The 13,189-nt window shown below is 41.2% G+C and overlaps 1 protein-coding gene across 4 annotated transcripts in view; it reads left to right on the forward strand.

Moving 5' to 3' along the window:
* The first annotated feature begins 988 nt into the window (after positions 1–988).
* LOC1274062 (5-hydroxytryptamine receptor 1) overlaps positions 989–13,189 on the forward strand; it is a 49,150-nt gene continuing 36,949 nt past the window's right edge. The window contains exons 1-2 of one of the 4 annotated variants that reach the window (XM_061644936.1): positions 989–1,188; positions 2,157–2,438. The gene's annotated coding sequence lies outside the window, so the exon portion shown is untranslated. The remainder of the gene's footprint in view (positions 1,189–2,156; positions 2,439–13,189) is intronic. The other 3 variants (XM_061644937.1, XM_061644934.1, XM_061644938.1) reach the window with 3 other exon arrangements.

Here is a 13,189-nt window from a genome sequence, read left to right on the forward strand (position 1 = left end):
CTTCAATAATGGGGCTGCCTAAGATATTTTCTCAGTTCATTCGTTTATTTTCTTTAATACCTCACCGGCAAACCTGGTAAAATCCAGTGAACCTGGTAAACCTGGTAAAATCTTCGGTGCGTTGTTGCGTTGGGCAGCATAACCGGGCAAGATGGATGGAACGAATGTGGGACGGGGTCGGGCCCTCGAGAACATAGTACATGTTGTGGATTCTCCAAGAGGTTTAGCAAAGAGAGGTAGAAGCATCTGGTTTTTGTAAAGGGTTCGACACTGTTTCTCAGTGGCGCCGGTTCAGTGGGAAGGGAAATAATAGATCGGGGCATGTAAGAAACGCATGTATGCGTGTGTTTGCATTCCACCGCAGTAGGGAACTGGAACGTCAGGGTTAACTATAAATCAAATGAAAATATGCATGTGCTATCTTAAGGATAATGGGTTAGAGACTTGAACCGTAACGGTGGTATTGGTTTGCTTATTTATAGCCTGATATTCAACGTCCGATGCAAGATTGATAACTATTATTCAAAACATAAAATAAACCTTATAATCGTGGGTGAATGCCCGATCGATTAAAAGAAAACAAAAACGACCTGATGTAAGTAATGAAAAATTCAGAATAATTTTATATGTTTATCTTCATGGAGTCAACTTTACCCCTTTGTTTTTGTTATTTCATCATCGTATCTGGTTGATAGGGACTCATTTTCACGATCTCATCTGGCAACTGACACTGGCAAAAAATTGTTTTGCTCCCGCTCATGCAGCTCGCGGGAAAATGAGTGAGTGTGAGCAGCGACAGCGGCATGAGCGCCGGCACAGTTCCATCTCACTATACCGTAGCTCGCCCCGCTTAAGATGCGTTGGTGAGTGTCTGGGTGAGTGGTTTTTTTTTCTACACCCTCCGGAGGGGAAGCGAACTCATCGCTGATTGCGGAAACAAGCTTCCGTGTGTTTCGGATTCGGTCTCGGTGAAACGAGTTTTCCCATTGCGTTTTCATCTCAGTTATCGTTTGCTCTCGTTGGTAGACGAAAGTCACAGCCCATTCGCAGCAGACAGGCGACATGCGTGCGTGACCTGCGTTGCTGTCGGAAAAAAGGGAGAGGAAGCAAAAAAGCGTGCAGGTGGTAATAAGAAGGGGTGCTCAGTAGCAGGGTGACACACGCTTCTAGGTGGAGACGTTCTTCAACGTAAGTGCAACACGCGTAAATAGGCGCCTGGTGATTTCAAATCAACAACCACATCCACACATACATATACACTCACAAACACACACACACACACACACACACACACACACACACACGCGTATTTATATGCATCTTAATCATACCCGAGGCCAACGCAAAGGTGTGAGAATGCGAGTGTGTGGAGCAATTTAGTAGAAAGTGCAAACCCATCAAAGGATGCCATATGTGAACAGATCGAGCAGCCGAGAGAGCGTGATATGAGTGAATGATGAATGGATTTTCTGTGTGTGCATGTGTGTGTGTGTGTACATGTTTGTGTGTAAAAATGGGCGATAGGCCAAGGTAGTGAGTAAAGCATAGTGTGAAATTGTGTACAGCATACAGGACGAGATGGCAAAGAATTCAACCAAACGATAGATAAGATTAAAGGGCGGCTGGAAACGCGTAAAGATTTTTTTCCCCCAGTTTCTCTTTTCTGTTGCTCATCTCGTTACGTCCGGAAGCAAAAAAAAAAAAAAAAAATGAAAGAAATATGCGTACAGGGGATGCTTTGAGTGAAAGAATTTAAGAAAACCTCAGCACCATCTCACCGCAGCAGCATTTAGTGGTATGGTGGTGATTTCCTTAAACACTTTTCCTTCCGCTCTACCGGAATGTGTTTTTTGCTGGTTCTTTCTTTACAATTCTGTGTGAAAAGTGAAATTGTGGAAAGTGTATAAAGCTACGAGGAAATAGAATGGAGTGTATTGATTGAAAAAAAGGGAAGTGAAGCCAGGATTCCAGACCAAGGGGTCGAACAGGCCGTGCTGTAGTTGGTTTGAGATTTTTTAAATTGTTTCGTACGTGAAATCTCGCCCTGGAGGAACGTTCCATTCGTTCGCTTATGCCTGGCGTGGTTTGTGGCTCACTGGCTGTGTATTGATTTGTGTATTGAATTGATTTTTACTTTTGTTTCTTTCTGCTCAAAGGCTTTAGCAACTGCAACTGTTGTGCAAAATGTGTATGAATTCATAAGTGTATCTTTGTTGAATCAATGTAGAAATTGGCATGGTGAAATCTGCCTAGTGACTTTTTGCGTGGAAATTGTGTAAAACCTTTGCGGGGCTTCAGTGAAAATGGCTTTGAAAAAACAGTGTGGAAGTGTGTCACGTTTAATGAAGCACATCGATCGAGGGATGATTATGGAATCCAGTTTTTAAAAGTTATCATTATAAAGGAACTCCTAAAGGAATCCACAATACAAAAGCCAGGTAAGTGTGAAAGCGAAAGATTGTCTTAAAAGGGGGTTACAGTATGAGGTGCCGTATTTTCGGCATGTGAAATCAAGGGGTTTGTAAATGTCAGAACGACCTTTCTGGCTACCGTTCTGTTTTAACGTACGGGATCGCTAACCCTACGGCATTCACTAATGATACTGTTATGGATTGGTGTAGTAGCTCGTGATTTTACTCCACTGTAGTATGTAGTGTTTTCCGGGTTTTCCGAACCAGCAGCTGCTCGCCAGTCAGTTGGTTCAGCTGCCAGCGTTCCCAAACTTCGTACTGGTAGCGAGATAATAGTTTGTGTCACGATCATGCCGCTTATAAATTGCATCCATTTTGGAACCATGTTCCGTACGACCGCGTACTACCGATACGTGCAGACATTATTCAGCATGTTTGTATGGTGGATGCAAGCCGCTGATTTGACCGTAGACGAAGGCCATGCGGAGGGAGGGAAAATAACTAGGACAAAAAATAATACATCATTCTAAATGACACTGCACGCTACCTCGTGGAAGAGAAGAAGGCCAGAGGGAGGACGGAGGGTTACAAATAATGCAAGGCGTTATGGTGCCAGACGTGTGTAGTGTTCAGTGGTTATTTATGCCGCTTGGAACAGTTAAAACATGCTGCGAGATCTTGCAAGCGTACGTGAGGTAAAACTCATAATTCATCTAAATTACTCCAGATTGTTTACATTGCTTTATTGCACTATATGATTGGTATATAGTTTATGTGTGGGAAATGTTGATTACGTTGAAAGTAGGAATAAAAATCAATCGTTTGAAACTGCCGTGAGGTCAACCATTCTGAAGAACCCATTAGCTTATATAGCTTTGGATGTATTTAAGGGTTAATTTTTTTAATTAGTTCATGCGTATTGCTTCGCACGCATACTGTTAAAAAAATTTAAATGTCAAATGAACAATCATCCCTCGCCAATCATCATCTTTGCACAGTTCCTTCCGGTAGATGATTCTTGAAGCATGTCATGCGAGGCAAAACTTGGAAATGTTCTCTGGTAGAAGTTTTAGCCAGTTTTACACAACAACTAACTGGTTGGTGCATCACGAACCGTCAAGCTGTCAGCTCACTACAGTATAAACGCAGTGCCATTGAAAAAGTTGCACCGAGTGCCGAACGTTGATTGCTGAGTTGTCTGACTGGCTCTTGAGCGTTCACAGGAACTTAAGGGGCAGAAAAGTTTTCAATGCTTTTAGTGCCAGTTTATTTCATTTAGTGAGAGAAAAAGCTAATGGGATTTTAGTTTTTCCTTTCCCGAGCGCATTCTACACGGGGCTAGAAGGGCTAAAAACTTTAATGCTCTTTGTTTGAACAGTTTTTGTACGTTTTGAAGGTTTAATAAATACTGTAAGATTTCATTCGACTACTGAAATAATTAATCAAAAACTGTACTTTGGGCCAACTGTGCACCCTGTGTAATCATGGGCAGGCTTTTAACCAACGCGTTCAGGAAGGAAATATCATGATTACATGGTAATATTTAAGCTGCGACAATTTTATCCTCTCTCACCATGCCACCAAACGCTAATTAGATGCGGGCCGGCATTTGAGAACAAAGGGAGCAAAGCACAAGCATGGCACGAGCGTGTGTTATCCTTTCATTTTGAATTGTAGTGACAACAGCATATATAACAGCGCACACCGGCCGGTCACACTTCCGCCGGGAAATGATTTTCGTGCTCAGCCCAGCACCGGAAGCATTCCCGGATTTGGGACACCAGGCAGCATACCTGAAACCGGGCGTTTCGGGCAATCGATTTCTCAACAAGTGCGCATGTGTTCTGCCAGTGTCTGTCGTTCTGTTGGTTGGTGGTAGTTTTGAGATCATCCCGGGGACCAGGCCAGTTGAATAGTTGATAAATAAATGATCGAATTTCATTATAATTAATATTCACCGGAGCACATATTACTGGTACTAGGTCAGCGACCGGCGCGGGAAGCATCGTTGATTAAGTGTGGCGTTGAGTCGGGATGCAAGTGCCGCATTTCGGCTGCGACATACTTTCCCAAGTGAGTTGACCAGCCTGCAATGCAAATGATCGATTTTCCAACGCAAATGCACCATTCCGGTGAGAGGGTGACGAAATGGAAATTGTTTGATCATATTGAGCTGGTGATGATTGTTCAGGCGAGTCTGTAATTATGTTGTCGCTCCGCCAGTTGCAGCCGAACCGGGGCGGCACTTTGCTGATGAATGTCACGGTGTTGTTTAATAATGAAGTTGTTAATATGTGTGTTTGTGTACGTTCGGTATGAAGAGAACGGTGCAAGAGGATGGTATGTGGTACCATTTTCGATTCGGGAACTGTATGCCTGCATAATCGGAGGTAAATATGCAGTGAGCTGTGATTTTACAATGATAAATTATTAAATGCTCAGTGTTTGAGGCCCTGCTTGAGGTCAATCTCAAAGGTTCTGTAAGCTAGATACATGAATGAATGATTGATGGCTAGGACAAAAAGTCATACAGCACTAAAGTATATCTCTTTATATTTAATTGTGTTGTTTGGGTTGTACCTTTGTGGAGAGAAAGATAGAGAGAGAGAGAGTAATTCTTTTGAGGTTAATGAACAAGGAATAAAGTATGAGTTTTAAAAACGAATTTTATTGTTATGAATTTTAGAACAAATGTTTCTAAATAAATACCAGCTTTAAGCATTTTTTGTTATTGCAGTTGATCAACGTGACTCCCAATATGGTTCAATACGTGTTGCTTCCAACTAAAAATGGTTTTACTCGACTATTCGGATCAATTGAAAAATAATTTCGTGACACTCAATTTTACGTCAGGATTAAAACAACAAAAATCCTAATGTCACCAGTTCATGCTCTCCGGACCTAGGCAGGAGTAGAGACATATAGCCAAGGGCACCGACAAACGATAGGAACGAGCGTGGTAAAGGATGAGTTTTCAGCACATAGATAATGATGATGAAAGCATGGATTATGATAAGCGAAGCATGGCAAGGCATGAGAAGAAATGAGGCAGAGGGGTGTTGGTAATGGTGATTGCGCTAACCTCCACCGCCGGCACTGTCGTGGTGCTGTCATGATGTGGGTTTTTGGCAGCCTCAGCGGTTCATCATCAGCCATCAGAATATTCGGACAGGACGCCATCGTTGACAGCTTTCGGGGTTGGTTTGATCGTGGTACCGGCGTGAATAATCACTTGGCCGCCCCAAAACGGAAGGATCATATTTTTCTACCCATCTCCCTTTCCTGCCTCGCATTACACACACACACACACCACCACCATTCCGGGGGCTGATGAATGTTGAAGTTTCCCGAAAGGCTCAGCCCAACACGGTAGGGGCCATTGGGGTAAATGCAAAATGGAGCAACACTTTACAAAGCTCGACCCACTCGGAGCTCATTTTATCACCGGACGTGATTTGTCACGTCTGGGAGCGCGGGGGAATGAGTGCGGAAGAGTTAGGATTGGTCAAAAGATTGGCCGTAGTTGATAAATGGCAAAAAGGGGCTGGCCGTTTTGGCCGGCTGTAGGCCGGCTTTCTTTGTGGTAGTTTTCTGAACGGGGTGTATGGCAAAGTGTTCATTCAAAGCATTCGTGGGAAAAAGGCTTTCGCTAATGGGAGTAATTATCGTCGCGTTACTGTCCATTAACTGGTTGGCCCCGTGATGGTTGGGCATTCTAATGCTAGCAAGGCTATCTTGCAGTGAACTTGAAATTGCGTCACACAGAAAACCGGGTGCCAAATGCAGTGCTAATGGTTTGCAGGATTTGCTGTTGAGGGGGGGGGGGGGGGGGGGGTGCATGAGTCATGGGTAAGTGTTTCTGTAAAGGGCTGAAAAAATAATGATATGAATAAGTAAAATAAATGTGCCTTTTGATTCTGGTGAGCAGGACTAATTTGCTTTTGATGGTATCTAATGGTATCTTTTGCCGTTGCGTTAGGCTTTCATAGTGGATTTCTTAACGTTACTCAAGTCGCAAATTGTTCCAAATGGTTGCCATTATATATCGCATTACCTTGTGGTTTTCTTTGTAATCTGTCATGCACAATGGTGTTGCGGTTCGGCAATAAATGATGATTTTGTGGTTTTGCGGATCGGTTTGCGGTACGGTATACTTACAATGAGATGTATCAGAGATAGTTATTTCTACGAAAAATATGATAGCTTCTGTGGCTTGGTTAAAAGCCACATACGATACTCAGAAGATGAAAGTTAAAAGTTGATTATTACCTAACGAAGATTTCGTGAAGGAAATGTCATTCACATGGTTTGTTTTTCACCAACGCAAGTATTTTTATGAACGCTTTGCTGCAAGTTCAAGTACGCTACGGATTGTTCATTTTTTACGCCATCCTGTACACCGGGCTCAGGGTTCGGTACCATTCGCCAGTCTATATTTAGATATGGCTTCATTATTATTTAATATTCCAGTTTCCAGGGGTTTCATGGGCTGAGCCGTTCCGCATCGGTCGTCGGTGATAATCGATTTAACCTCATCAACATTCAGCACTTTCTCGTTTTTCGGTGGAATGGATGTGATTTAAATAATTAATCTTGCTCTTGATGGAATTATCAAAATTTCCATCGCAGATGTAGCTGCTGTGTTTCTGGTTGGCTGTATTATTTGTATTTTCTTTAGAAAATGAAGCGCCATGCTATTGCGACGGATTCGGTAAACGGCATGATTGTGTCACAACGGATATCGGTGTTGGTGGCAGCAAGCTGAATTGGAGTATTGAAAACTGCCAGAAAATAAAAACGAATAAAAAATATTAACAACAATTTCAAATACACTACTAAGCCAGCTTTGCAATATGATATTTCTAATATTTGTATTAATCCGAATTAAATGAATAGAATTCTAATTCACAGATTCAAAATGACCGGACCCAGTTCAATAAAGATGTTCTTTATCAAATTTTGATGAATGCTACCTTAGCAAGTAAAAAAAAGGTGTCAATTTCAAACCTTGTAAATGACAGTTAGTTTTCGATAGACATTAAATCCGAACCGTCTAGGTTGAGACAAGATTATTATAAGTACATTGCGTTAATTCTTATATATCGCGTTAAAAATGAGTACCTTCTCACCCCAATGGCTAAAAAGCTTTCGCGAGAAGTAAGAAACAATCAAACTAGCGGCCAAACAACCAATCTACTCGGCAGCCAAAAATCGGTCTGACGCAGCCGCAGATCCTTAAATTGAATTAACGATGAATTGAATGTTTCCACGAATCGATGAAATTGGAATTGGGTAGGCGAGACCGATTTCATATCGCTCCGTTATGCACAGCTTGAGTGGCAAGGTTACCTTTGTCGTGTCGTTTTATTTCTTTTTTTTTGTCCCTCGAAATACCCACCCACCTGACATTCGCTTACGCGCCAGCTTATGTCTTTGACGGTTCGCCCCTACACACCCACACACATCCTCCTGTCACAACCTGCCTTATGATTTCGCGTTCACGACCACTTAACGAGGGCTTAGCGATTGCTGGCCGGGGTAGGGGGTGATGGGAATAATTTGCCTTTTGTCAGGCAGGTGTCACTTTCACTGGTGAGGACTTAGCGGCACTGACGCTTTCCATTGCGGGTTGGTGGCCACATCCTTAGCAGGGAGCCTTCGGTTGATTGGAAATTGATTTGCGGTTCCTCTCGCCTTCTCCCTCCCTTCCCTCCACCTGATACGGGGAGAAGTTGGTGAAGTGGTGCGTGAGGTGAGCTTTACGTGCGACACTTTATTGATTAGCGGAAATGGGGATCTACATTTACTGTACTGGAGATAAATTATTTTGTTGCGAATGAGATGGAAGTTTAACATGGACTTATCTGGAATTGAAGCGCTTGAAGAGAAATTAATTTTTATTTATGACTTTTTCTGTATATGGCATATCATCCATATGCCGAACCGAAAACGGATGAGAAAATATCATTAACGATATGCGTCACTGGAACTATTTCATGCGGAGGTAGACGAATGATAATGGATAAAATGATTGAAAGCTTTATTCATAATGCATCAGCCGCTCGCTGTCGTCATGATATGTTCTCTTGTTTTATATGCTGATACAGCATAAAATCGTTTTATACGCGCTACTATTCGCTACTCATTCGCTGTTGATGGGAAAACACAATGTGTTTCGCGAAAATTCAAATTGCATCGAGATACGCAGCTCTGAATGTTATATTGATCTTTTTCTGGTTAATCTGAAAATATGGGTTGATATCAAAGGTAGCAAATATTTTTTGCACTTCACCTAATGGAATATGTTATATTTACACTGCAAGTATGGTGTTGCACTGGTACTCATTTAATTGATGCACCATACGTGTCATTTTGATCGGAAATTTCATTGCATCCATTGGAATCGTACACACATGAAACCACTGATAGAAGGTTGCAAAATGTTGTCACGATGCCTGCGGGATGAGTGGATTATTTTTTTGTTTATGTTGGCCAGTAACCTGTTTTTCGATTCTTTCATTTATGTTCCACTGTGTAGGGTTTCAATTGAAGTATTGTTTGTGTCATTTGTCATCATAAATTTGAAGTTTATTGAAATGTTAATTTTTATTTGTTTAAAGCGATGAAAAAGAGCAATAATGAAAATACCATCTATGATGATATTATTTATAAAATACGAAGAAAAAGTAAATGTGCATGTACAAGTAATAGTCGTGTTTTGTTAGCCATGACAAAAAAAACTATTTATTTGTGACTTGCAAAAGTAGCATTTTTATTTATACATGTTTTGATTGAATATACATATAAATAATGAACAATGCTTAAAAAAAATTTATGTAAGAAAAAAAGCAAAAGCTGTGTTGAACTTTGAACTGTGTTGGTACAATGTTTATAACCTAAGCTCATACGTAAAAAAAATAATGAGATTATTATAGTATTTCGTGCGTTCCTTCGTATGGACCGTCCCCTCGTAATAATTTCATAATTGTTATATATAAATGTTATGTGTTTTGAAAAATGTAATAAAAGTTCATCCAAAATAATTCGAATGATTGTCTTACTCTCCGGATTAAATGTCTGACAAATATGCAAGAGTTTTGATCAAACTATGCACGTATTTGTTGGTGGCATATGTTTGTTATGGTTGGAATGCTCATTTTCGAATAATGCATATATTTATTCTTCCTGGTATCTTTACAAACGTTCTGGTTGGCTTGCTGGAATTTAGAATATAAATTTCAGAGCCAAGTAGAAAGCACAATGCACATGTGACGGGTGGTTTGCGTATGCAAAATTCAATCCCTAACCTTAATCGGACAGATAATAATTGCATTGAATTGTGGAGCGTTTGGCGCTACCTCCAAATGATGCAGCTTATGGAGAAGTAAAAATAGAGAAAAAAAGAAGAATGGAATGGCACTTCAAGAGCATCAACCGGAATGCGGCTGTTCGTTTGCAAGGTGAAATGGTGTTTTCATGGTCACTGGAACTGTGGGAGATTTGTACGTTTCATACGATTAGAGGGAGCACACCCAGAACCAACAGAATAGCGACCGCACCGTCTGTCTTTCAGCAGTACCCAATTGCATTCGCGTTGAGTGGTGGGGATAGGCGGGGATGATTTTGCTTTGGCAAACAACTGCATTCGAATGGATTGCTCTTATTCCATAGAATTAATGTACTATTGTGTGTGAGTGTCAAGGTTTTCAACTAGGAATGGAACTAGGTTGGAGAGAAGAGAGGTGTGGATGGAAGTGGTTCAATCACAGTAGTGACACGGTTCGCTGATCAGTAAAATGGAGCATTTTCCTATCTTCTTTTCGGGTCGGGTGATCTGTATAGGAATGGTTTAGCTTGGATGTGTTTCTTAATGCGTAAATTCCATCCACCTTCTAACTCTGTCTTGGTGCCGGATATTATCACCATATTATCATCAGACCATTTGGAGTATTCGATATTGGTACTGGTGCAGTTGGTCTATAATAATTTGTGCGCGAATAAGTATTTCGCGAATAAGTATAATAATTTGTGCGCGAATAAGTAGTCAAGTATTTTATAAGTTAGAAGCAAACTTCTTCTTGTAATGTATTTTCTTAAAAATGAATGCTTGAAAGTGTGTTAAATTCGTGCAGCCATTGAGAAGCTATGCGCTTCAGTCCTATACTGAGTGGTAGTCAACATATAACAACAGATAATTGAGAAATAATAGCCAACAAGGGATGTACACCACGTCGTACATCAGCACAGCAATAAAGTTGAACTGTTTCGCTCAAACCGGGCTGTATGATTAACCGATTACGATCTAAACCTCCCGAAGTCAACAATTATCCGATCATGCATTTTAATATACCACACTGCGCAGCATGGAACGTATCGATCACGTGAACGAAAGCGATGAAATTGCAGGAAAGCGGTCGTTGCATTGCAGCAGATCAAAAGCAATCAACGTTAGCGATTTGCTGTAACCGGAATCACTCTACTGATGCGTTTTTGATAAGAACACAGGTAAAAGAGCAAGGCTTGTTCCATTCTTTAAACTAGCTATTTGCGTATCTGTAGGGGAGCCGATCCGCTGAGTAAACATATTCGTATGGTGAAAACATTGCGGTACAGGGAGGGCCATGTAATTGCATAGTAATTGATGGTCATGACACCTGCACGCCAATCATTGCTGTAGCGTGTTCGTGGGGTAAGATGGTACATGATTTCAATGTGTAGTAACCAGTAACTGTTTAAAGTTTGTTGTATACTTTTCACACTCAAAGTATTCGAAGCAGTTTTCAAAATGAACTCGCAATGGTTTATTACAAATCGGATAAATCTTTATTTACCCAAGTCACGTGATTACGATTGAGGTTTAGTCTGCTGAATACGGCTAAGTCAAACAAAAAACAAAGAAAATGTTGAAAAAGGTGGATTTTATGGAACAAGTAAGCACGATGGAATACATAAAATAAAGCCAACACACAGCGTTTTTAACGTTTTTAATTTAATATAAGCGTAAATATAGCCGGTCTCGTAGTATAGTCGTCAACTCGTACGACTTAACAACATGCCCGTCATGGGTTCAATCCCCAAATAGACCGTGCCGCCATACGTAGGACTGACTATCCTGCTATGGGGGGGAATCAATTAGCCACTGAAAGCCAAAGCCCACAAGTGGGTACAGGCAGGCCTTGACCGACATCGGTTGTTGAGCCAAAGAAAAAAAAAGCGTAAATATACTACCGTAAGCTTATATTAAAAATTAAATAAAAAAATTGTCATCCCATGCTGTAACTCACAATGAGGAACGTAAAATGCCCTTAAGTGTGAAGGTTTTACATTGCTACCGCATGTATTTTACCTTCGATTTCAATCGTCATTCTTTACGTTTACTATGCTCCCGTTTTCAGTAAATTCGGTTCATACCTGCATACTGCAGTCAATTGAGGATTGTGTACTGGTGGCTTAATGCCAGTTGGGTTAATTTCTGCAAACCAGCGAACTACGCCTCCGCTACGTGTTATTGAATTTTCGCACGCAAAAAATGGATGTGTAATTTTCGTCTGGAACTCGTACTGGTCGATGTTTCTCCATTGCAACATGGGGCACTATAGCCGCATGAATGGTATTGTTTGGTTGATGCCAATGGTGTACCGTGCGGCTGTCAAACCATAATTGTTAGCTTTCTATCGTCTATCGCACTGCCGGCGATGATAAAACGTTACTTCATGCTCTTTTCTATCGTTGCTTGAACACCTAACTGTTTCGTGTATGTGTCAAGTGGCAGCTCACCTACGTTGGGTATGGTTCGTTGTTTTCTAACAGCCGTTCTGGAAGCCGTTCCATCAGACGGGAGCACATTTCCGTACAATCTTCCGTAGGTACATCCTTTCCGGTGTAAAGATCGGAAATCATACTTGCATCTCTGTCGAAAGTTCAACGACCAACTGGACCGGTGTGCAGTGTTTGGTGTACGGTTGAAAAACTAACAGCAACTCCACATATTCGGTAATTTCCAGAAACCGCAAACTTCCCACCGAATTGGGTCACCGTTTCTGCTGCTGGTAGAGGATGGGTACTTGTAGTGTACGGTGTGGAGTGTACATACGGATATTGACATCGTACTTGCTCTGCAATAGGTGTGCTTGGAAGAGTGCATTTTAGTGCACGCGGTGCAATTAAGGATACATTAAAGTGCTCCCGCATGCACTCGAAACAGGGGAAAGTTTTATCTTTCCGTTAGATTCAGCCTCATCGTTACCTGGAAAACTGAGCGGGAAAACGTTTGCACCCTGTTGGTAGAGCCCCATTGTTGTAACGTACATGAGGTGAAGCATGCACAATAATGGATTTGCTAGGCATAGTTATGGTAGTGCTTAGAATAGAAAACTAACAGACGTAGCTGTACTGAAGGTAAGGACGTATCTGATTATGATCGAGTGTTTAGAATGTGGCAATTAGTAGCTGGAAAGTAGTTACCAACGGGAAGGCAGATTTGCTAGTAAGAAAAAGTTTTCAATAACGTGCTGTTGTGTTTTCGTCCAATTGATTTAAGGAGGAATGAAGTTAATGATAAATAGCAGAAGTTTTTGAAGCACTTTAAGATCCAACATGTTGTGTCATAACGCATGTTGTTGTTGAGTATCTGATTAACATGTTGACATGTTGTTGAGTATCTGATTAAACCTAGAAAAGTAAAATGCGGGTATTGTGCGCTATAATTGTAGCTAAAATGTTAAAAGGACCTGTTAAGGATTTTGGTCTATTTTGGTTATTGGTTAAAACACTTTACA

The sequence above is a fragment of the Anopheles gambiae genome, chromosome 2, assembly GCF_943734735.2.
Source record: "Anopheles gambiae chromosome 2, idAnoGambNW_F1_1, whole genome shotgun sequence".
In the NCBI taxonomy this organism is placed as follows: Eukaryota; Metazoa; Arthropoda; class Insecta; order Diptera; family Culicidae; genus Anopheles; species Anopheles gambiae.